The sequence below is a fragment of the Coregonus clupeaformis genome, chromosome 9, assembly GCF_020615455.1.
Source record: "Coregonus clupeaformis isolate EN_2021a chromosome 9, ASM2061545v1, whole genome shotgun sequence".
NCBI lineage: Eukaryota > Metazoa > Chordata > Actinopteri > Salmoniformes > Salmonidae > Coregonus > Coregonus clupeaformis.
Genome location: NC_059200.1, coordinates 55,705,966 through 55,731,395, shown reverse-complemented (window position 1 = coordinate 55,731,395; position 25,430 = coordinate 55,705,966).

The window sequence follows — 25,430 nt, the reverse complement described above, 5'->3', positions numbered from 1 at the left end:
AGTGCTAGCTGTGCCATTAGAGATCCTGGTTCGAATCCAGGCTCTGTCGTAGCCGGCCGCGACCAGGAGATCCATGGGGCGGCGCACAATTGGCTCAGCGTCGTCCAGAGTAGGGGAGGGAATGGCCGGCAGGGATGTAGCTCAGTTGGTAGAGCATGGCGTTTGCAACACCAGGGTTGTGGGTTTGATTCCCACAGGGGGCCAGTATAAAAAAAAATATGTATGCACTAACTGTAAGTCGCTCTGGATAAGAGCGTCTGCTAAATGACTAAAATGTAAATGTAAAAATTACAACTGTGAGTCTTTCTGGGTAAGTCTCTTAGAGCTTTGCACACCTGGATTGTAAAATATTGGCACATTATTATTAAAAACATTATTCGAGCTCTGTCAAGTTGGTTGTTGATCATTGCTAGACAGACATTTTCAAGCCATAGATTTTCAAGCCGATTTAAGTCAAAACTGTAACTAGGCCACTCAGGAACATTCAATGTCATCTTGGTAAGCAACTCCAGTGTATATTTGGCCTTGCTGAAAGGTGAATTAATCTCCCAGTGTCTGGTGGAAAGCTGACTGAACCAGGTTTTCCTCTAGGATTTTGCCTGTGCTTAGCTCTATTCCGTTTCTTTCTATCCTAAAGAACTCCCTAGTGCTTGCCGATGACAAGCATGCCCATAACATGATGCAGCCATCACCATGCTTGAAAATATGAAGAGTGGTACTCAGTGATGTGTTGTGTTGGATTTGCCCCAAACATAACACTTTGTATTCAGGACATAACATTTATTTCTTTGCCACATGTTTAGCAGTTTTAGTTTAGTGCCTTATTGTAAACAGAATATTTTTATTCTGTACAGGCTTCCTTCTTTTCACTCTGTCATTTAGGTTAGTATTGTGGAGTAACTACAATGTTGTTGATCCATCTCCTATCACAGCCAATTAACTCTTTAACTGTTTTAAAGTCACCATTAGCCTCATGGTGAAATCCCTGAGCGGTTTCCTTCCTTTCTGGCAAATGAGTTAGGAAGGATGCCTGTATTGTAGTGCCATCCAAAGTGTAATTAATAACTTAACCATGCTTTTTTTTACCCATCTACCAATAGTTGCCCTTCTTTGCGAGGTATTGGAATACCTCCCTGGTCTTTGTGGTTGTATCTGTGTTTAAATTTCACATGCACGATGGGCTCTCGAGTGGCCAGCGGTCGAAGGCACTGCATCGCAGTATTAAAGGCATCACTACAGACCCTGGTTCGATCCCGGGCTGTATCACAACTGGCCATGATCGGGAGTCCCATAGGGCGGTGCACAATTGGCCAAGCGTCGTCCGGGTTAGGGGAGGGTTTGGCCAGGGAGGGTTTGGCCGGGGGGGGGGCTTTACTTGGCTCATCGCGCTCTAGCGACTCCTTGTGGCGGGCTGGGCGCCTGCAGGCTGACCTCGGTTGTCAGGTGAACGGTGTTTCCTCTGACACATTGGTGTGGGTGGGTGTTAAGATGCGCGGTTCAGCAGGTCATGTTTCAGAGGACGCATGACTTGACCTTCACCTCTCGAGCCCTTTGGGAAGTTGCAGTAATGAGACAAGATCAAAATTGCTGAGAAAAGGGAGATTAAATAATAATATTCACTGCTCGACTGAGGAACCTTACAAATAATTGTGTGTGTGGGGTACAGAGATGAGGTAGTCATTCAAAAATCATGTTAAACACTATTATTGCACACAAAGTGAGTACATGTGACTTATTAAGCATATTTTTTAAACTTATTTAGGCTTGCCATATTAAAGAGGGTGAATACTTATTGACTCAAGACATTTCAGCTTTTCATTTTTTATTAATTTGTAAAAAATTCTAAAAACATCATTCCACTTTGACATTATGTATTATTGTGTGTAGGCCAGTGACCCAAAATCTCGATTTAATCCGTTTTAAATTCAGGCTGTAACACAACAGAATGTGGAAAAAGTTAAGGGGTGTGAATACTTTCTGAAGGCACTGTATGTGTGTTCAGACACGACTCTGTCCACCTACTCAATGACATACATCCACTCTCTGATTCCCAAGGGACTGGTGATGAATGTGTGCCCACGTCTCTCTGGCCTATGACGTGCTGTGAAAAATACACTCTAGCTAAATGGAGAACACAGCACAGCTTTGTGAAACTATGAATGCCCTTTTAATGTGATTCAAAAGAGGCATGTGCCAAAATGCCTGTTATTTTGTTTGCAACAGTGACGTTGGTGACGTTGATGCACAGCAGAGTGGTTTAAAAAGTGGGCTTGTGCTTTCCTGTGCAGGCTGTGCTCTTGCAAAGCTAATGGATTTATTTTTGGGAGGGGTCGCTTCATACACTAATAGTTTGTAACACCGATATAGCACTACACAGCACCACCAAATGCAACACTTCACAGTATGCCGTTCGTGTATTAGACGTTGTGTGTGAAACTTGGCTATGAAACAGTACTGTCTCTCACTACAACATTTCCTCAGACCATCATGAATAAATAAACACAGCTCTTAATTAAGGGTTAATTTCTGTCACACAGTTTTATGAGGAACGGTGAAAATGTAATGGCGTAGAGGAACATAAAACCCATAAGGGGCACCACATACCAGAAGGTAGGGAGGGACATTTCACTTCATGTTTTTATTTTATTTTTTCTTACTCTCACATGATAAGAGAAGTAGAAATACGTGTTGGTTTTCAGCTTGTGTAATATTTATATTCCAATTGTTGCATCAGTTATTGAAAGTTGCAGATCGACTGAACAGTATGGTGCACCACACCAGATCCCCGGAGGGAAGGAGCCACTGCAACTCTTAAATTCCCACACTCATAGAAGAGGAGAAGTAGACAGCCTATTTTGTTTTATTTTTGTGATGTAGGAGATTTACTGATGAATAAGAATAGCTAATCGTGCCGACCACACCAAACGTAGCTATGTCGTAATATAGCTATATTATTCCGATGTATGTACTGTACTGTAATCCCCCACATCACATTGTCATGACAATCGTTGCATGAGGGCTAAAAGTTCCATTTAGCCTGAAGTGTTAATGATCAGTCTTTCCTGTTCTATACAAAAGGAATTCAATGACCAGTCTACATGCTGCTTCAACATAGTGATACCCATTGTACCCCTCATATTGTAATCTGAAAAGCAGGTGACAACATTTCTTGCATTCGTACAGGTTTGATTGGAGTATCCACTAACATACAATATACACCACTGTAACCCAGTTATATAGTCTTTATCCTCAGATGAGCAACAATACAGTCTCTGAAGTCATTTCCTGTAAAATTATCCTGTCTGCGTTATTGTGCATTTCCTCGACCTCTTCCCATTTTAAATCAACTTCCCTTTGTCAGTGCCGGGTTACCATGACAATGAACAGACATTCCTATAACAATTACAGTATTCCTTCTCATCATTGTTCCTTCTGAGTTGTCCATTGAATAATTGGTTTGGCTCCCCTTTGGAATGCGATTTCGCAAAATGATTTACCAAGTATATTTTGGCTGATACACAAGTCAAATTACCTCTTAAAGGGGGGTGGTGAAACATGCTGTCCAAAGTCCAAATGTTTTCAGTCTGACTCAAACAACAACATCATGACAGATCACATACAATTCAAACAAAACATTGACGTTGCACACTATTTGTCCCGTAGCCCTTTCCTGCAGTCAAATGACCTAGTGGCGTCATTTCATAATTAATAAACATTGTTTTAAAAAGCTGCCGAAAATCCGGAGTTTCTATGTCAAATGTTTTTGTTATATTTCAGCCTTCTGTGATGTAAATAACGTGTAATATTGGGATGCAAATTCAAAATTGAATACATTTCTTATTTTTAAGCCCATAACCATGTGTGTGAGATGTATACTTTTGTTTCAATGTAGATTCGTTTAAGACTACCAAGAAACACTGTGTGACCCTGATTTAGCCCACTGCAGTAAAAAGTTAAAGTATTGTCATTCTGACGCCATACACTGTAATAGAATATGATGTTATTGTCTTTTTGCGGTTGTTTTCTTCTTTGTAGCCTTTATATTTATTAATCGTCTGTGTACATGTACATATAAATCAAACTCCGTATCCTGGTCATCCTCAGAGCAGAGCTGGGGCTGGAGGTGGGTTGAGGCTAGGGCCGGGCTGGGCTCGGTGCATGCCTGTGCACACTGCTCTCCCCATTAGAGTCTAGCTCCAGCAGCCCTGGCCTAATTCCCTGGCCCTGTGCCTGGGCCACACAAAGACATTAACCCTGGCCCCCAGCCCGCTGTGAGGCCACCTCCCCAGCAGCCCGCTGCCAGGCCCGATGGGGCACTGCTCTGGGGAGGAGAGACAGTTGGGGTTCCTTAGGATCTCTGTCAACCATCAACACCAGTGTGCGTTAAAGCTCAAAACGTCAGCCTGGCGTTGCCACTTGACCATTGAACAGATCCCAGACTGTAGCTTTAACCACAGCCCGTATGGTGACGGTCTGTGAGCTGGCTGGAAATGTAAAGAGAGCGTTTGTTATGATTCCTCTCACTCAATTAGGAGGAGAAGGGAGAGAGGATGAGAGAGAGAGGAACCACAGTGGGAAAGTAGGCACCGGAGGAGAGTAGGAGGAGCTGGAGGGGGTAGAAAGAGAATGGAAGAGAGGAGGAGGTATGGAGGGGATAGGAGGCACAAGAGGGGGTAGGGAGAGAGGAGACAGCAGGGGGGTCCAGTCTGTCTGTCAATAACATCTAACATATTTAACCTTCACACAAGATAATGACTGAGCAGCAAGCAGCGAAGCTTGTCTGATCTGTCTCCTACTGTGACTACACTGTAAAAAATTTCCTGTAAATTTACAGTAAATTACTTGATGCACAGAACTCAGCAAATTACTGTAGATTTACAGAACCTTTACTGAAACACACATTTACAGCATATTACTGGAACACCTGACTACAGCGACATGCTGTATTTCTAGAATATAGTGCATTACTAGAAGCACATTGGTTAGTAAAATGTTGCAGATTTACAGTGTAGGCAGCTAGTGGCAACAATCTATTTGATACAGGTATTTCAATAGTATTATTACCTATTTTGTCATTTGTATTTCACTGGCCTGAACTACAATGAATGTATTTTGTAACAGTTTAATTAGAATACATATATGTTCTAATACAAAAATAAACTTGCATGCAGCCAGCTTTAACTAAAACAACATTCTCTGTAACGGTAACATAATATTTTTACTTGCTATGACTGCGATATGGTCTTGTAGCCCATTCCAGCCTTGTGTAGATCTACAATCTTGTCCCTGACATCCTTGGAGAGCTCTTTGGTCTTGGCCATGGTGGAAAGTTTGGAATCTGATTGATTGCTTCTGTGGACAGGTGTCTTTTATACAGGTAACAAGCGGAGATTAGGAGCACTCCCTTTAAGAGTGTGCTCCTAATCTCAGCTCGTTACCTGTATAAAAGACACCTGGGAGCCAGAAATCTTTCTGATTGAGAGGGGGTCAAATACTTATTTCCCTCATTAAAATGCAAATCAATTTATAACATTTTTGACATGCGTTTTTCAGAATTTCTTTAGTTGTTATTCTGTCTCTCACTGTTCAAATAAACCTACCATTAAAATTATGGACTGATCATTTCTTTGTCAGTGGGCAAACGTACAAAATCAGCAGGGGATCAAATACTTTTTTCCCTCACTGTATATATTTTTAATGTAGGTATATGATCACACTGGTAATATATACTTTGTTGTATTACTTGTGAGGCACAGCTAAGTGAGCATAATAATATATATATATATATATATTTTTTTTTACTGGACTGATGGCCTGCATCTGATGGTCCGTCTGACAAGAGGGAGGGAGCAGCAGATTGATGCGTTCCTCTGCCCTCCTTCCCTCCGCTGAGACAAGGGGACACAGTCTTCCAGCTGATGGAGAAACTACGTCGCACTGCATTACTGTATTTCTGTGTCACGCACCAATTCATGTTGTTACTCCTATGACCAGAGAAAGTTAAATATTCTGCGATATTAAAAAAAGATGTAATCCGTTAATAATAACAACGCAAGCTTAACGAAAATGTTGCTATACTCATTAATTGCAGCTGCAGAGCCGGTAGGGAGAACGCGCGTTTTATGGCTTATAAAAGCATTGAACAGTGTTCACAGTGCTGAATAACAACTTAAACATGAACTTACTCATAAAAACAGCAGCTCTTTGCTGTATTCGTTGAGTCTCTCTCTAGTCATGGTTTTAAATGTTTTAAAATCTTACAGTATCAACTTATCTGTGAGTTTGAGGCTTCTTTTTACAGTCTATGGCTCGATGAAACTGGTCAGACACGGTGATCAGAGCTATCTGATTGGCCAGTGGTTCTACTTTGCCTTTCCGGTGCTAAGGCTGCTGAATCAAGTGCACCTACCGCCAACAGTGCGAAACGAACAAAAAAATAGGAACGCTAGGCTTTATCATTGGTTTTTTTACAGACATTTTTGGTGATCGACTAGGAATGCCTTGAAGATCAAGCAGTCGATCCCAATCGACTGGTTGGTGACCAAAGCTGTAAATAAATCATTTAGTTTAAAGATTTGTTAAAACAAATATTTTCAGTTATCTAAAGCAGGGTTTCCCATACTCGGTCCTTTGGCACCCCTGGGTGCACGTTTTGGTTTTTACCCTAGCACTACACAACTTTTCCGTTATTTATTTTTTAGAATTTTTTGAAACAAGTTATTTTTTTCATTTCACTTCACCAATTTTGACTATTTTGTGTATGTCCATTACATGAAATCCAAATAGAAATCCATTTAAATTACATGTTGTAATGCAACAAAATAGGAAAAACGCCAAGGGGGATGAATACTTTTGCAAGGCACTGTATACCCTTGTCTATTGCCTGCACTAACCATGGAACTGTGTGATGACACAGCCAAGTATTGCGCCATGCTTCTGGTTCTAACCGTTAAGGCTTGGTCTGCGCTCTGCTCCATAACTATTTAACTATCCTTCATGTCTTTTTTAAATATTACTAAATGTTACTAATTATCCTCAGCAACAACCACATGTCCGTGATGGCGTTTACAGATGAAGCAAATGAAGGTAAACAAAACAAAACAATGTAATGATAATGTAGACTATACCAACTGACAGGAAATAACAGTACATTTGCAGTTGAATATGTGTTGTTATTACATTTACATTTTAGTCATTTAGCAGATGCTTTTATCCAGAGCGACTTACAGTTAGTGAGTGCATTCATTATTATTTTTATTTTTCATACTGGCCCCCGTGGGAATCGAACCCACAACCCTGGCGTTTACCAACTGAGCTACATCCCTGCCGGCCATTCCCTCCCCTATCCTGGACGACGCTGGGCCAATTGTGCGCCCCCCCATGGGTCTCCCGGTCGCGGCTGGCTACGACAGAGCCTGGATTCGAACCAGGATCTCTAGTGGCACAGCTAGCACTACGATGCAGTCCTATTGACGGTCGATACTGATAGTGGCTAATATTTAACATGATAAAAATATGAAACAGAGAAAGTCGGGGTAGCCTATAATTAAGACAATCAAGAGTGCCCATCCCTGCAAGTTAAAAGACCGTACATATTAAATTCTGCACAATGTAACAGCATTTCATAAACTTTACTGTAGGAAAGTTGATATGTTGATATGCTTCAATTTGCTGCCATATGACTGGTTTCACATTTTGTCTCCAGCGATTATAAGGTAAAATATATCTAATCAAGTGTCATTTATATTTACGGATTACTAATTTACTTACCTCTTATCAATAGCTGTTATCAAGTTGTAAATTACAGGGCATGAAGAACGGTGTTATTTCTATCAGAAAAAATCAAGTAGGTGTTTTTTCCACTTGGAATCAGTAGGTTCGCTAGACCTTATTCATGGTTTCCTTGTGTGTAAAGGTGATGTAATTATTAGGGAATTAAGTCAAGGTCAGAATACGGCGTATCTGTAGACACACCTCCGCCACACCTGAATTTATTCAATCCCCACCCAAGGTGAATAGCAGCTGAATAGCATGATATTATCATGCTTAAATTCATGGACAGAATATGAATAGAGAGAAAAGTGCATAGAAATTGAATTACGTTCCATTTATGAATGCTTAACTCGGGTCGGAATCGGGACAAAAGTGCATTTTTGAATCTTAAATTTTTCTGCTTCACTTGACATCAATAAATAATCCAGATTTGGAAACATCAATGCTCAGAAGATTGTATGACTTTATTGTAAATGAACTTGAAGTTGCCTTTTTTGGATAAAATAATTAACAAAGTGTACTACCATAAACTTTACACAGCTTTCAAAGTAGAAAAAGTGTTAGCTTACCCCCCAGCGTTGGCCCAGAGAATTGGGAAAAGGCTATAGCAGTTGTGCTACTGCTCTTACACAGCCCATAAAATTATTCATATATAACGTTTCAGACAGCAACAATAGGAAAAAATGTAACAGTACATAACATTCTCAAATGACTGCCTCGCCTGGTTCACCAACTACTTCTCAGATAGAGTTCAGTGTGTCAAATCGGAGGGCCTGTTGTCTGGACCTATGGCAGTCTCTATGGGTTCAATTCTTGGGCCGACACTTTTCTCCGTGTATATCAATGATGTCGCTCTTGCTGCTGGTGACTCTCAGATCCACCTCTACGCAGACGACACCATTTTGTATACATCTGGCCCTTCATTGGACACTGTGTTAACAAACCTCCAAACGAGCTTCAATGCCATACAACACTCCTTCAGTAGCCTCCAACTGCTCTTAAACACTAGGAAAACTAAATGCATGCTTTTCAATCGAACGCTGCTGGCACCCGCCCACCCGACTAGAATCACCACTCTCGACGGGTCTGACCTAGAGTATGTGGACAACTACAAATACCTAGGTGTCTGGTTAGACTGTAAACTCTCCTTCCAGACTCACATTAAGAATCTCCAATCCAAAGTTAAATCTAGAATCGGCTTTCTATTTCGCAACAAAGCCTCCTTCACTCATGCTGCCAAACATGCCCTCGTAAAACTGACTATCCTACCGATCCTTGACTTCGGCGATGTCATTTACAAAATAGCCTCCAACACTCTACTCAGCAAATTGGATGTAGTCTATCACAGTGCCATCCGTTTTGTCTCCAAAGCCCCATACACTACCCACCACTGTGACCTGTACGCTCTTGTTGGCTGGTCCTCACTACATGTTCGTTGTCAAACCCACTGGCTCCAGGCCATCTATAAATCACTGCTAGGCAAATCCCCGCCTTATCTTAGCTCATTGGTCACCATAGCAGCACCCACCCGTAGTCTGCGCTCCAGCAGGTATATCTCACTGGTCATTCACAAAGCCAACACCTCCTTTGGCCGCCATTCCTTCCAGTTCTCTGCTGCCAATGACTGGAACGAATTGCAAAAATCTCTGAAGCTGGAGACTCTTATCTCCCTCACTAACTTTAAGCATCAGTTGTCAGAGCACCTTACCGATCACTGCACCTGTACACAGCCCATCTGAAATTAGCCCACCCAACTACCTAATCCCTATATTGTTATTTATTTTGCTCTTTTGCACCCCAGTATCTCTATTTGCACATAATCTCTTGCACATCTAGCATTCCAGTGTTAATACTAATTGTAATTATTTTGCACTATAGCCTATTTATTGCCTTACCTCCATAACTTGCTACATTTGCACACACTGTATATATATTTTCTGTTGTATTTTTGACTTTATGTTTTTTTTTACCCCATATGTAACTCTGTGTTGTTGTTTTTATCGCACCGCTTTGCTTTATCTTGGCCAGGTCGCAGTTGTAAATGAGAACTTGTTCTCAACTGGCTTACCTGGTTAAATAAAGGTGAAATAAAATAAAAATAAAAATTGTTACATAGAATATTTTCAGTTAAAATAAATGCAACAAAGAATGTAATGTTATAAAAGTAAATACACGTGTTTTGTGAGAGTACATTGTCATTGGTTTCAGCACTGCCTATGCTTTCCTCTTTCTTACTTTACTCTCTAACTGTGACATTTAAGATAACAATTCCCATTCTAGGGTCTCAGCACTACAGCTGAAATCAACTGTCAATGTTTGTGCCTCTGTCTGCGTGCCAAGCGAGTAGACAGTTTGTTCTTCTCACAGTGTAAATTCAGTTTGTGAAGAGCTTTGATCCCTGACATTAGGACCTGACCACTGTCAAGCTGGCCCTGATGATTGCAAACAGTGGCAAAGAGGTAATAACAAATTGTTAGTGATTAAATGAATGCAGCAAACATACATACTGTAGCCATGTAATGCATTTTATATGGGACAGCTACTGTGAGTTGCCATGTTTAACACCGCTGTGTGCATACCATCCCAGCACTGCTGAGATGAGAAGGTCTCTCCTCGGATCCAGGGATTGGCTATCAGGAAGAGCTAAATTAGCTGCATTAACTAGCGTAAGTGAAAGCAAAACTTAAAAAAAAAAAAAAAAAAGGAATTCACTGAGTAGGATGGTCCTCCCCTTCCTCCTCTGAGGAGCTTGGTATAAAATATCTAGGCTACAATTGTCATCATGATCAACTGAAGATATTATTAAATGTAGCCTACAAATGTGAGCCTGTAGGACTTGTGCAACACTAGAAGAGTGTAATGATTAATACTGGCATAATGAACGAACAAACATTGTGATTATAATGATGACAGAACTGCGTGAGTTTGTATTTTGAATTTTGTGGTCGCACAGTACTCATTTGGTGAAAGCCACAGGCCTTTAAAAGGAAATAATTAAACAACCATGTGTTAAGACCTGGCTCATAGTTCGTAACAACAAAGGGAGACCACGCATGACTTCAAAGCATCTTACCGATCACTGCACCTGTACACATCCCTTCTGAAATTAGCCCACTCAACTACCTCATTCCCATATTGTTATTTATTTTGCTCATTTGCACCCCAGTATCTCTATTTGCACATCATCTCTTGCACATCTATCATTCCAGTGTTAATACTAATTGTAATTATTTTGCACTATGGCCTATTTATTGCCTTACCTCCATAACTTGCTACATTTGCACACACAGTATATATATTTTCTGTTGTATTTTTGGCTTTATGTTTTGTTTTACCCCATATGTAACTCTGTGTTGTTGTTTTTATCGCACTGCTTTGCTTTATCTTGGCCAGGTCGCAGTTGTAAATGAGAACTTGTTCTCAACTGGCTTACCTGGTTAAATAAAGGTGATTTTTTTTTTATTAAAATAAAAAAATGTAAAAAGGAATACATTTATTACACTAAATAATAAATACAAAAATGTAACATAAGCTGTGGACATCTGTAGGATCAGTAGTGTATGCAGTGTATGGATTAGTGGAGAGGGTGTTGTATGGTGAAAACAGACCAAAAAAGTGTTGGCTGATTTGGCCACCCTTTCTAGCCAGCACTATGTTAAGTACCCCATAGTGTTAAATTTGAGTTACACTGGCAAGTGTAATGCAGTGGTAATTTTTTTAACTACGGCGTGTTACATTAATACTCAAAATGTAACACTATAATCTTTAAGTTTTGATTTAACACTGCAAAGTTTACTGTGCACCTAGCACCAAAAAGGGTTCCCCTATGGGGATAAACTCTATACTTCTACTTAGCAGCTTTTTTTATTAGAGTTTATGACCCACCCCCACCCAACCTCTCTCCTCACTCACTCACTCACTCATTCACTCGTTCATGGACCAATCAGAGGTCTGGATAAACCCGGGGGCACCCCCGTCTCTGGGAACAACAACCAATTAAGGTATTTTATTGTCATCCGCCTCCTCGCTGCTAAATGGCTTTCAGTCCACTTCATTGACCAATCTCACCAGGATTAATTGAGTGTGAAACAGGCAGCATCTGGTAATCTGACGATTAGAGAAAGAGAGAGAGTAAGGGAGGGAGGGAAGGAAGGAAGGGAGAGAGAGTGGGGAAGTTAGAGAGGGAAGGAGGGAGGTAAAGAGAGAGTGAGTGAGATAGTGAGGGGAGAAATACATAGAGGGGGAGGGTTTTAATGGAGAGAAAGAGAGCTAGAGTGGCAGGAAGGAGGAGGGGGGTGATGGGTGGTGAGTGAGGGTGAGTAGAGTGTAGCTTTAACACCAAGGTTTTCTCATTTTTACTCCCCCTTTAAAGAGCACACTGAAATGATCTGTGATTTGACTGTCTTTTTTTCTTCTAATTTTTGGAGATGGATAGATCAATGTTGCTTGTTATTTGCTCACCTCTTGAGTCCATTAGTATTTTTAAAGTAAATGGCACAGATATCCAATTCATTTCTATATGTAATGCTATGGTAAAGGAAAAGCTCTTTGTGCTTTTCCAAACTTAGAAGGAACAGTTTCCCTGTTGTCTTATAGAAATATTATGTTATCTTATGTTTGATTTGTTCATTTTAGTCACATGAATAGTCTGTGATACAGTGTGTCTCTTTACATGGCACAGCTTGTAAGGAAATAAAAGCACCCTTTATACTGTCCTTTCACTGCTCCTTTCAAATAAGTAATTATAAGTCATCAAAATAGTTTGACATAAAGCTACATTTTCAAGATTTTTTTGTCTATGAAATTAGGAAAAACAGGGAGAACACTGTCCATTTTTACAACTTACATTCAGTATCTTAACAGAGACCTTACGTTTTCCATTAACAGCCAAAGAAGAGAGGAGAGGAGAGGAGAGTAAATGTATGTCTTTGCATCCATCACCTTGCTGCCATTAACCCACGCCACCAGCACCACCAACACCATACATGTTGCTGTCCTTCTGTATCACCAGGGATACCCCAAACTCTAAATCCTCATTAAACAACAGACTTTGGCACTATTTTACACCATAGGTGAGTGGCACATCTTTCCATGACATCATAGGTCGGTAATAGCCAGCCATCTATCTGTAAGGTTGACTTACACTCAGGCACATCCAAACAAAAAGGTTGTTAGACAATGGTGGAATATCAGTTTCATTCTACAATCTTTGATATCGGCTTAGAATTTATATGGCTCTGGACCAGGGTTTTCCAACGCATTCTATGGCCTCTGTCTAACTTCCCCAGTCATTTGAAATTAAAGAATAAGGGTTTTCTCTATTTAAAAACAGATGCAGGTTTATAATTTCATTCTTCATCCCAGTCAACATTCAATAAGACAATAGGAAAAACGAGACAGTGTGCAACCAACCAACATGCAACTAAACCAACTGTTCCTATTTTACTCTGTCTTGTTCATCCTTTTTATGATGCTGAAAAATAAACTGGAATCTCAATCAAACAGAAAGTCCAGAGAGAGAAAGACAAAGTTTTACAATGTATAAGTATTTAATTAAACTCTTTTCATATTCACAGGGCCACTGCTGGTCTTCCAGTGGAAGCCATGTAGCGTTGTACGTATGCTGAACCACACAAAACAATAAATACAGAATAAAAGCTCAGAATAGCTGTTTTATAAGACATAAGAAACATATAAAGACAATAGGATAATGTTAAATGTCTAAATATGGTCTGACACATTCCAAGCAGAGTACAGCTGCACACAAAGACACAGACAGAAAGACAGACAGAAAGACAGACAGGCAGACAGACAGACAGACAGACAGACAGGCAGGCAGGCAGGCAGGCAGGCAGGCAGGCAGGCAGGCAGGCAGGCAGGCAGGCAGGCAGGCAGGCAGGCAGGCAGGCAGGCAGGCAGGCAGGCAGGCAGGCAGGCAGGCAGGCAGGCAGGCAGAGGTTCCTAGGTCAATTCATAACACAACAGCTTGTAATTCATGAACTCCAACAAAACCAAATTCATCCATGGAATAGAGGAAATTAATCAAAATACTAATACATAAAAATAAAAAAATTAGGAAGGATAGAGAAAATCACGCCAAAGCATTCACACGTGGATGTGTTGTTTTTGGTGTCCTTAAGTGCCAGCACTGCTGCTGGGTGATGAAACCTTAGCGATGTTCACGTCTGCATTTGTGTGGCACAGGTAACATTTGTGCTGCGCAAGCAACATTTGTGTGGCACAGCACAGGTAACATTTGCGTGGCACAGTTAACATGGTGTCATCTCATGCATTCACCGCAATGGACATTCCTTCTGCCCAAACAGCTAAAAAGTGTATTGGGTAAGTTGGGTTGGTGGCATTGGCAAGTGAGGGACACACACTCTCACTTCCTCATCAAAAACAGGCCATGTGCTTAAAACTTACTCCGGGCATGTCCAATTCTGCCCAGTCATTGGCACAGATTATGAAACCTCTCTGGCATAATGTCAGATACAGACAAACAAAACAACCATCCGTGCCACGAGAAAATTCTAAAGATACCTCTCGCTCTTCCTCATATGAAGTAAACACAGTGACCATGCTCTTTTAGAAAACTAAACTGCCCATTGATATTGATGTTGGGCATCAATAGGCTGAAGGGAGGGAAGAGGCATATGGGGAGGGCTGTTGGTGGATACAGAGAGCTTGTGACTAGAGAGGGAAACAGCTAGGACACGCGACACGACGAACATGGTTAGTTGAACTCACCTGACTCAGTCAGTAATTCTCTAACAAACACACAAGCTTTGAAAGGGAAAGGGGATACTTAGTCAGTTGCGCAACTGAATGCATTCAACTTAAATGTGTCTTCCGCATTTAACCCAACCCCTCTGAATCAGAGAGGTGCGAAGGGGTGATCAGAGTGAATAAGATACTATTCCAAGCTTCCTGCATACCATGATGGAATTCTGGAGTGGCTCACACTGTGAAACATGAAAGGCTCTATATTGAATTTCCAAACATTTAGAGTAATTTCCGTAAAATGTTCATGTGACCACACCGCACAGGCAAAACTTCAAAGGCTTCGCTGAGGTCATACAGGAACTCCAAGGGAGGTGTGGAATTAACACTGTCAAGTAACTAAGTGCAGTTACTGATCAACTTAAATACAGCATTCTTTTAGAATGATATTACTGTTGGTTCCCAATGGTTCCCCATTGGCTTCCTGGCGCCGACGAAGATGGCGGCCTCGCGACCAGCTCTTAGGAAACTTTGCATTATTTTGTTTTATTATGTTTTTTATTTTTTACATTATTTGCTCAGAAAGCGTTTTGTATCATTACATACAGCCAGGGAAAACTATTGGTGTCAGGGTTGAGTGTAGAGGTAGTGTAGAATCAGGCGCAGGACACACAGAGGTTTCGAACAGCGTCTTTAGTAAAGTCCAAAAAACAAGCCACACACGGCAACAGGCTACAGGCGAACTTTACGCAACACTGTAAAGTATGCTAAAGGCGCACAAAGTGCGGAACTCTCTCTCAAACACAAAAATACAGAGAGAACAGAATAAACGAACTAGCACACAACGTGACAATGAACAATTACACACAACACCTGACCAAACACAAGAGAACTAAATAGGACGCATAATGAACACTAACAAGGACCAGGTGTAACCAACAGACAAAACCAATCAAACATAGAAACATAGAACGGTGGCAGCTAGTACTCCGGAGACGACGACCAGGAAGACGCGGCCTCGGGGACGACCAGGAAGACGCGGAGCAGGGCGCGTAGGATGACCACGATGGAACTCGGTCAGAAGAGACGGGTCTAGGATGTCCCTCCTCGGCACCCAGCACCGCTCCTCCGGGCCGTACCCCTCCCACTCCACGAGATATTGGAGACCCCCCATCCGGCGTCTCGAATCTAGGATGGACCGAACAGTGTACGCCGGAGCCCCCTCGATGTCCAACGGGGGCGGAGGAGTCTCCTCTATCTCATAGTCCTGGAGTGGACCAGCTACCACCGGCCTGAGGAGAGACACATGGAACGAGGGGTTAATATTCTTGTAATCAATGGGCAGTTGTAACCTATAACACACCTCGTTCAATCTCCTCAGGACTTTAAAAGGCCCCACAAACCGCCGACCCAGCTTCCGGCAGGGCAGGCGGAGGGGCAGGTTTCTGGTTGAGAGCCAGACTCGATCTCCAGGTGCGTACACTGGCCCCTCACTGCGGTGGAGATCGGCGCTCGTCTTATGTCGACGGATGGCTCGCTGCAGATGGATGTGTGCAGCGTTCCACGTCTCCTCCGAGCGCCGCACCCACTCATCCACCGCAGGGGCCTCGATCCGGCTCTCATGCCAAGGTGCCAGAACCGGCTGGTACCCTAACACACACTGGAAAGGGGTTAGTTTAGTGGAGGAGTGGCGGAGAGAGTTCTGTGCCATCTCGGCCCAGGGAACATATCTCGCCCACTCCTCCGGCCGGCCCTGGCAATATGACCTCAGAAACCTACCCACATCCTGGTTGACACGTTCGACCTGCCTATTACTCTCCAGGTGGTAACCCGAGGTAAGGCTCACCGACACCCCCAACCGTTCCATAAACGCTCTCCAGACTCTGGAGGTAAACTGGGGGCCTCGATCAGACACTATATCCTTGGGTACCCCGTAATGCCGGAAGACGTGGGTAAATAGAGCCTCAGCGGTCTGTAGGGCAGTAGGAAGACCTGGCATGGGAAGGAGACGACAGGCCTTCGAGAACCGATCCACAACGACCAGGATGGTGGTATTCCCCTGTGAGGGGGGAAGGTCTGTAACAAAATCCACCGAGAGGTGAGACCAGGGTCGTTGTGGAACGGGCAGGGGTTGTAACTTACCCCTGGGCAAGTGTCTGGGCGCCTTACACTGGGCACACACCGAGCAGGAGGAGACATAAATCCTCACATCCCTGGCTAACGTTGGCCACCAGTACTTTGTGCTAAGGCAGTGCACTGTCCGGCCAATACCTGGATGGCCAGAGGAGGGTGACGTGTGAGCCCAATAAATGAGTCGATCCCGGACCTCGAGCGGGACGTACGTCCGACCCACCGGACACTGTGGAGGGCTAGGGTCGGTGCGTAATGCCCGCTCGATCTCCGTATCGACATCCCATACCACCGGTGCAACCAGACAAGACTTAGGTAGTATGGGAGTGGGCTCAACGGACCTCTCCTCCGTGTCATACCGCCGAGACAGGGCATCTGCCTTCCCGTTCTGGGACCCAGGGATGTAAGTGATCTTAAACACGAACCGGGCTAGAAACATAGTCCACCGAGCCTGGCGAGGATTCAGTCTCCTAGCTGCCCGAATGTATTCCAGGTTACGGTGGTCAGTCAAAATGAGAAAAGGGTGTTGAGCCCCCTCAAGCCAATGCCTCCACACCTTTAGGGCTTGTACCACGGCTAACAGCTCCCTGTTCCCTATGTCATAATTACGCTCCGCCGGACTGAGCTTTTTCGAATAAAAAGCACAGGGGCGGAGTTTAGGTGGTGTGCCGGACCGTTGTGAGAGAACGGCCCCGATACCGGCTTCAGACGCGTCCACCTCCACTTGGAATGGTAAAGCGGGATCCGGGTGCGCCAGCACTGGAGCCGAGGTAAACAGGTCCTTCAGTCTCCCAAAAGCCCTGTCCGCCTCAGCTGACCACCGCAAGCGCACCGGACCCCCCTTAAGAAGGGACGTTATGGGAGCTGCCACCTGTCCAAAACCCCGGATAAAACTCCGGTAGTAATTCGCAAAACCCAAGAACTGCTGCACCTCTTTAACCGTGGTTGGGGTTTGCCAATTACGCACGGCTGACACACAGTCAACCTCCATTCTCACCCCTGACACAGACAACTGATAACCCAAAAAGGAGACCGACTCCTGGAAGAACAGACATTTCTCTGCTTTGACATACAGGTCATGCTCCAACAGCCTCCTCAATACTCGGCGCACCAGGGCTACATGTTCGGCTCGGGTAGAACTGTACACCAGAATATCGTCTATGTACACCACTACTCCCTGCCCCTGCATGTCCCGGAAAATCTCATCTACAAAGGATTGGAAGACTGATGGAGCATTCATTAACCCGTATGGCATGACGAGATACTCGTAATGACCAGAGGTAGTACTAAATGCTGTCTTCCATTCATCGCCCTCTCTAATGCGCACCAAGTTATATGCGCTCCTGAGGTCCAATTTTGTGAAGAACCGTGCCCGTGTAATGACTCCGTCATCGCCGCAATCAGAGGGAGTGGATAACTATATTTCACAGTAATCTGATTGAGACCGCGGTAATCAATACACGGGGCGCAAACCTCCATCCTTTTTCTTCACAAAAAAGAAGCTTGAGGACGCGGGTGAAGTGGAGGGCCGTATGTATCCCTGTCTCAGAGACTCGGCAATGCATGTCTCCATCGCCTCTTCTCCTCCTGTGACAAAGGATACACATGGCTCCGCGGGAGCGCAGCTCCTGCCTGGAGGTCTATCGCACAATCCCCCTGTCTATGAGGTGGCAACCGCGCCGCTCTCGTCTTGCTAAACACGAGTGCCAAATCCTCATACTCGGGAGGAATGTGCAGTGCGGGCATTTGGTTCGGACTCTCCACCGAGGTCGCCCCTACGGAAACACCCAGACATAGCCCCTCACACTGAGCAGACCACCCCTTAAGAGCCCTCTCTCGCCACGAAATAGTAGGATCATGTGTAATCAACCAGGGAAGCCCCAGCACCACCGGATACGCAGGAGAGTCGATCAGATAGAGCTGTATCGTCTCCTCATGACCCCCCTGCGTCTCCATCCTAAGTGGCACTGTGACCTCCCTAATCAACCCGGATCCTAACGGACGGCTATCTAGGGCATGTACAGGGAAAGGATTATTTACCGGAAGGAGGGGAATCCCTAACTCTACACAGAATTTGCGATCTACAAAATTCCCAGCTGCGCCTGAATCTACTAGCGCCTTATGCTGGGAACGAGGTGCAACCTGTGGAAAACAAACAGGTATGGTTATGTGTACGACAGAAAGCTCTGGGTAAGTAGGACGCCTACTCACCTGGGAGGACTCCCCAATGTGTGGCCTGCCTTCTCCTCCACCAGGAGACCCTCCCCAGCACCTAGCCGCGGTGTGCCCTCCACGGCCACAGTTGGTGCAGGGGACGGCCCCCCTCGGGCTCCTTCTCCTCCTTCCTCTAGCGCCAGCACCTCCGAGCTCCATAGGGCTCGGCTCGGAGGTGCTGGAGGGTGGAATGGACGACCCCCACCCGGGACGCCCGCGGGTAGCGAGCAGGGTGTCCAGCCGAATGGCCATGTCAACCAATTGGTCAAATGAAAGCGTGGTATCCCTGCACGCCAACTCTCTGCGGACGTCCTCCCGGAGGCTGCAGCGGAAGTGGTCTATGAGTGCCCGCTCATTCCACCCTGCATCTGCCGCTAGAGTCCGGAACTCCAGTGCAAACTCCTGAGCGCTCCTCATCCCCTGCCGGAGGTAGAATAGACGCCCCCCGCCGCCTCCCTCCGGTGGATGGTCAAACACTGCACGGAAGCGGCGGGAGAACTCCGCATAGGTGATAGTTGCGGCGTCTATTCTCCTCCATTCGGCGTTGGCCCACTCCAACGCCTTGCCGGTGAGACAGGAGATGAGGGCGGAAACGCTCTCGTGTCCCGAGGGCGCCGGGTGTACGGTGGCGAGGTAGAGTTCAACTTGCAACAGGAACCCCTGACACCCGGCAGCGGTGCCGTCGTACGCCCTCGGAGCGAGAGCCGAATCCCACTGGGTTCCGGAAGTTGGACAGGCGGGCTGACCGATGGTGATGGTGTGGTAGGTGGGGGTGTGGGTACCCCGCTGGCCTCCCAACGATGGAGGGTGTTCATCACTCTGTCCAGGGCGTGCCCGATTTGGTTAATCCTGTCCTCCTGTCCACGAAGGCGCTCCTCGATGATCTCCGTGGGTGTGGTTGCTCCTGCTGATTCCATTGAGATGGTGTGTAATTACGTCAGGGTTGAGTGTAGAGGTAGTGTAGAATCAGGCGCAGGACACACAGAGGTTTCGAACAGCGTCTTTAGTAAAGTCCAAAAAACAAGCCACACACGGCAACAGGCTACAGGCGAACTTTACGCAACACGGTAAAGTATGCTAAAGGCGCACAAAGTGCGGAACTCTCTCTCAAACACAAAAATACAGAGAGAACAGAATAAACGAACTAGCACACAACGTGACAATGAACAATTACACACAACACCTGACCAAACACAAGATAACTAAATAGGACGCATAATGAACACTAATAAGGACCAGGTGTAACCAACAGACAAAACCAATCAAACATAGAAACATAGAACGGTGGCAGCTAGTACTCCGGAGACGACGACCGCCGAAGCCTGCCCGAACAAGGAGAAGGAGCAGCCTCGGCCGAAACCGTGACAATTGGCTATCAGAGCGGCGGTAACTCACCAGCATTACGACCAGGAATACGACTTTCCTGAAGCAGATCCTTTGTTTGCTCTCCCCAGGGCAATTGAACTGATTCCAGCAGCTGACCCAAAACATCACCGGGGGAGGAGAGGCACTCGGAGCGGCCTGCTGGTCCGACTTAGGAGGCGCGCACACCACCCACCGCTTCCAAGTATTCTACTCGCTAATGTTCAATCTTTAGTTAACAAAGTCGACGAACTACGGGAAAGGATTTCTTTCCAGAGAGACATCAAGGCCTGTAACATACTCTGTTTCACGGAAACATGGCTCTCTTGGGATATTCTGTCGGAACCGGTCCAGCCAGATGGGTTCTCAGTTCATTGCGCGGACAGGAATAAATATCTCTCCGGGAAGCAGAAGGGTGGAGAAGTGTGTTTCATGATTAACGACTCGTGGTGTAATTGTAGTAACATAGAGGAACTTGAGTCCTTCTGTTCACCCGACCTAGAATATCTCACAATCAAATACCGACCGTATTATCTCCCAAGAGAATTTTCTTCGGTTATAGTCACGGCCGTGTATATCCCCCCTCAAGCTGATACCACGACGGCCCTCAAAGAACTTCACTGGACTTTATGCAAACTGGAAACCACATATGGTGGTCCTCTGTAGCTCAGCTGGTAGAGCACGGCGCTTGTAACGCCAAGGTAGTGGGTTCGATCCCCGGGACCACCCATACACAAAAAAAATTATGCACGCATGACTGTAAGTCGCTTTGGATAAAAGCATCTGCTAAATGGCATATTATTATTATATCCTGAGGCATTATTATATCCTGAGGCATTTATTGTAGCCGTGGATTTTAACAAAGCAAATTTGAGGATTAGGCTGCCGAAGTTCTATCAACATATCGACTGTTGTACACGGGCTGCTAAAATTCTCGACCATTGCTATTCGAACTTTCGGGTTGGTTATAAGGACCTCCCCCACCCTCCTTTCGACAAATCTGACCATGACTCCATTTTGCTCCTCCCTTCCTATAGGCAGAAACTCAAACAGGAAGTACCCGTGCTAAGGACTATTCAACGCTGGTCTGACCAATCGGAATCCACACTTCAAGATTGTTTTGATCACGCGGACTGGGATATGTTCCGGGTAGCTTGCGAAAATAATTTAGACGAATACACTGAAACGGTGACTGAGTTTATCAGGAAGTGTATAGGAGATGTTGTGCCCAATGTGACTATTAAAACCTACCCTAACCAGAAACCGTGGACAGATGGCAGCATTTAACCATGGCAAGGTGACTGGGAATATGGCAGAATACAAACAGTGTAGCTACTCACTCCACAAGGCAATTAAACAGGCAAAACATCAGTATAGAGACAAAGTGGAGTTGCAATTCAACGCCTCAGACATGAGACTTATGTGGCTGGGTCTACAGACAATCACGGACTACAAAAGGAAAACCAGCCACGTCGCCGACACCGACGTCTTGCTTCCGGACAAGCTAAACACCTTCTTCGCCCGCTTTGAGGATAACACAGTGCCACCGACGCGGCCCACTACCATGGACTGTGGGCTCTCCTTCTCCGTGGCCAATGTGAGTAAGACGTTTAAGCATGTTAACCCCCGCAAGGCTGCCGGCCCAGACGGCACGCGCAGACCAGTTGGCTGATGTGTTTATGGACATATTCAATCTCTCCCTATCCCAGTCTGCTGTCACCACATGCTTCAAGATGGCCACCATTGTTCCTGTACCAAAGAAAGCAAAGGTAACTGAACTAAATGACTATCGCCCTGTAGCACTCACCTCTGTCATTATGAAGTGCTTTGAGAGACTAATCAAGGATCATATCACCTCTACCTTACCTGTCACCCTAGACCCATTTCATTTGCTTACCGCCCCAATACATCCACAGACGATGCATTCGCCATCACACTGCACACTGCCCTATCCCATCTGGACAAGAGGAATACCTATGTAAGAATGTTGTTCATTGACAACAGCTCAGCATTCAACACCATAGTACCCTCCAAGCTCATCATTAAGCTCGAGGCCCTGGGTCTGAACCCCGCCGTGTGCAACTGGGTCCTGGACTTCCTGACGGGCCGCCCCCAGGTGGTGAAGGTAGGAAACAACATCTCCACTTCGCAGATCCTCAACACTGGGGCCCCTCAAGGGTGCGTGCTCAGCCACCTCCTGTACTCCCTGTTCACCCATGACTGCGTGGCCAAGCACTCCTCCAACTAAATCATAAAGTTTGCAGACGACACAACAGTAGTAGGCTTGATTACCAACAATGACAAGACAGCCTACAGGGAGGAGGTGAGGGCTCTGGGAGTGTGGTGCCAGGAAAATAACCTCTCACTCAACATCAACAAAATGAAGGAGATGATCGTGGACTTCAGGAAACAGCAGAGGGTGCACCCCCCTATCCACATCGATGGGACCGCAGTGGAGAAGGTGGAAAGCTTCAAGTTCCTCGACGTAGAGATCACTGACAAACTGAAATGATCCACCCACACAGACAGTGTGGTGAAGAAGACGCAACAGATCCTCTTCAACCTCAGGAGTCTGAAGAAAATTGGCTTGGCACCTAAAACCCTCACAAACTTTTACAGATGCATAATTGAGAGCATCCTGTCGGGCTGTATCACCGCATGGTATGGCAACTGCACCGCCCGCAACCGCAGGGCTCTCCAGAGGGGGTTGCGGTCTGCCCAACGCATTACCGGCGGCAAACTACCCACCCTCCAGGACACCTACAGCACCCGATGACACAGGAAGGCCAAAAAGATCATCAAGGACATCAACCACCCGAGCCACTGCCTGTTCACCCCATTATCATCCAGAAGGTGAGCTCAGTACAGGTGCATCAAAGATGGGACCGAGAGACTGAAAAACATCTTCTATCTCAAGGCCATCAAACTGTTAAATAGCCATCACTAGCAGATTAGAGGCTGCTGCTGCTGCCTATTGAAATCACTGGTCACTTTAAGAAATGGAACACTAGTCACTTTAATAATGTTTACAGTACATATTTTGCATTACTCCTCTCATATGTATATTCTGTATTCTATAATATTCTACTGTATCTTAGTCCATGCCGCTCTGTCATTGCTCGTCCATATATGTATATATTCTTAATTCCATTCCTTACTTAGATTTGTGTGTATTGGGTATATGTTGTGAAATTGTTAGATATTACTTGTTAGATATTACTGCACTGTCGGAGCTAGAAGCACAAGCATTTCACTACACCCGCAATAACATCTGCTAAACACGTGTATATGACAAATAAAATTAGATTTGATTTGATAATTCTGTCAATTCAACACACAATGCAGGTCTGGAATAGCCTGGTTGCCATCTCTGCTATTACATTCCACTCCTTGCCACTCCTGTCACTTGCCAAAGAGACTGGCCTTTTGGCAAATTTCAAATATGAACATCTGAGGACTTGATCGTGATTCGATAACCCTCACAGCTATCATTCAATCACAATGTTTATGCAAATTAGACTGATTCATTAATACATTTAATTGTAAACATAAACATTGGACGCAGGGAGAAAAGAAGATTCCCATTTATTGCATTTTTACCACCAGTCAATGTGATCACATCAAGCCAGAGAAGCTCTCGCCATTCAAACTTTCCCGCCAGTTCATTGTGAATGATGTAGCCTATTTTATATCCAGCAAGCAAGAGCAAGGTGCTTCTTTCCTTGAATATATATATTTTTTAATTGCTCAAAGTAAGTGATCATACTGCTACTTCTGGGACACGCATTGGGCTTGGCTGGTTCAAGAGCTATAAGAGGAATAGAGAGAGGATGGAAGAAAGAGAGGCCAATGGAGATGCCAGCGGAGATGCATGAATTACGCAAGAAGGGAACAGTGAAGACAGAGATATGTAAATTAGAAATGAATTCATAGGCTGGACTATTAATCCACCATTTGTATGCTAGCCTATATATTAGGCCAAGCCAGGGTCAAAAACATATTTTTGTCTCATGCACGTTTTGAGCCAATGAATTGAAGTTGAACATCGCCAAATGTGCCAGTTTAATTAAATGTGCAATAAAAAGGTATAGTACCAGAATAAAACCCTGGCTGCATTATGCTATAATGTAGCCTAGGCCTACTTTCTGATGGACTACAGCCAAGATTTGAAGGTGAGCCCTGGGTTTTGAATACGTTTTTAGGAAATGTGATTTGTGTGTGTCTGAGATGCGCTGGTGGCTTTGATTGATGTATCCTTTTAGGGTGTGTGTGTGGAAGTTAGCTAATTCTCTCTGTGTTCATTCAGAAAGTTTCCTAAAGTAGCCTGTTATGGACTCCACCTCTTAATAAGAGAGGAGGGACAAATAATATAACTGAAATGAGCATAACAAAATTGGGTAACACTTTACTTGACACCCAGCTTAATAACACGTTATGACACGGTCATAACCATGTCATAATATGTCATAACAGCTGAGATAACTTGTCATACATAACCTGTTATAATATGGTCATAACACTGTCATGACACATATATTTAGACCTGTTGTGATATATGTTGCATTATTTTATGGCTGGTAATGACACCTACATAAAAGTGTAAAAACCCACAAAACCCTACCACACAAGGCAAAACATTCAATTTCATCATAGTCTACATCAACAGTGTGTTTATGTTATATTATCATTGTAATTGCGTACACATTGATGTCAAACATGCACCTACCCCAATGCTCTGTTGTTGATGACTGGGATGAATGCAGGAGCAGTTTTCAGGAACAGGACAAGACACCCTCTTTTTGACTGATGACTGATATAAGGGCCTGTATGTGATAGGCATATCTGGCTTATATGATTATGATGGTCATAATGCTTCTTGACTGTGTCATAAAGTGTATTTTCTTAGTCCAAGTAAAGTGACCCAGGATGGTCATAATGCTTCATGACAGTGTCATAAAGTGTATTATCTACAAGTTATTTAAAATATGATGACAAAAAAAAGACTATAAAGAATTCATTACAACAAAAACAAAGGATTTAAGAGACAAACTTTCAAACGAAAGGAAACTTCTTGGCAGATTTTTATGTTTTTGTTTATAAATGTGGGTGTAGGTGTCATAACCAGCCATAAAATAACGCACTATATGTCACAACAGGTGTACATATATGGGTCATGACAGTGTTATGACCGTATTCTGACAGGTTATGACATGTTATGTCAGCTGTTA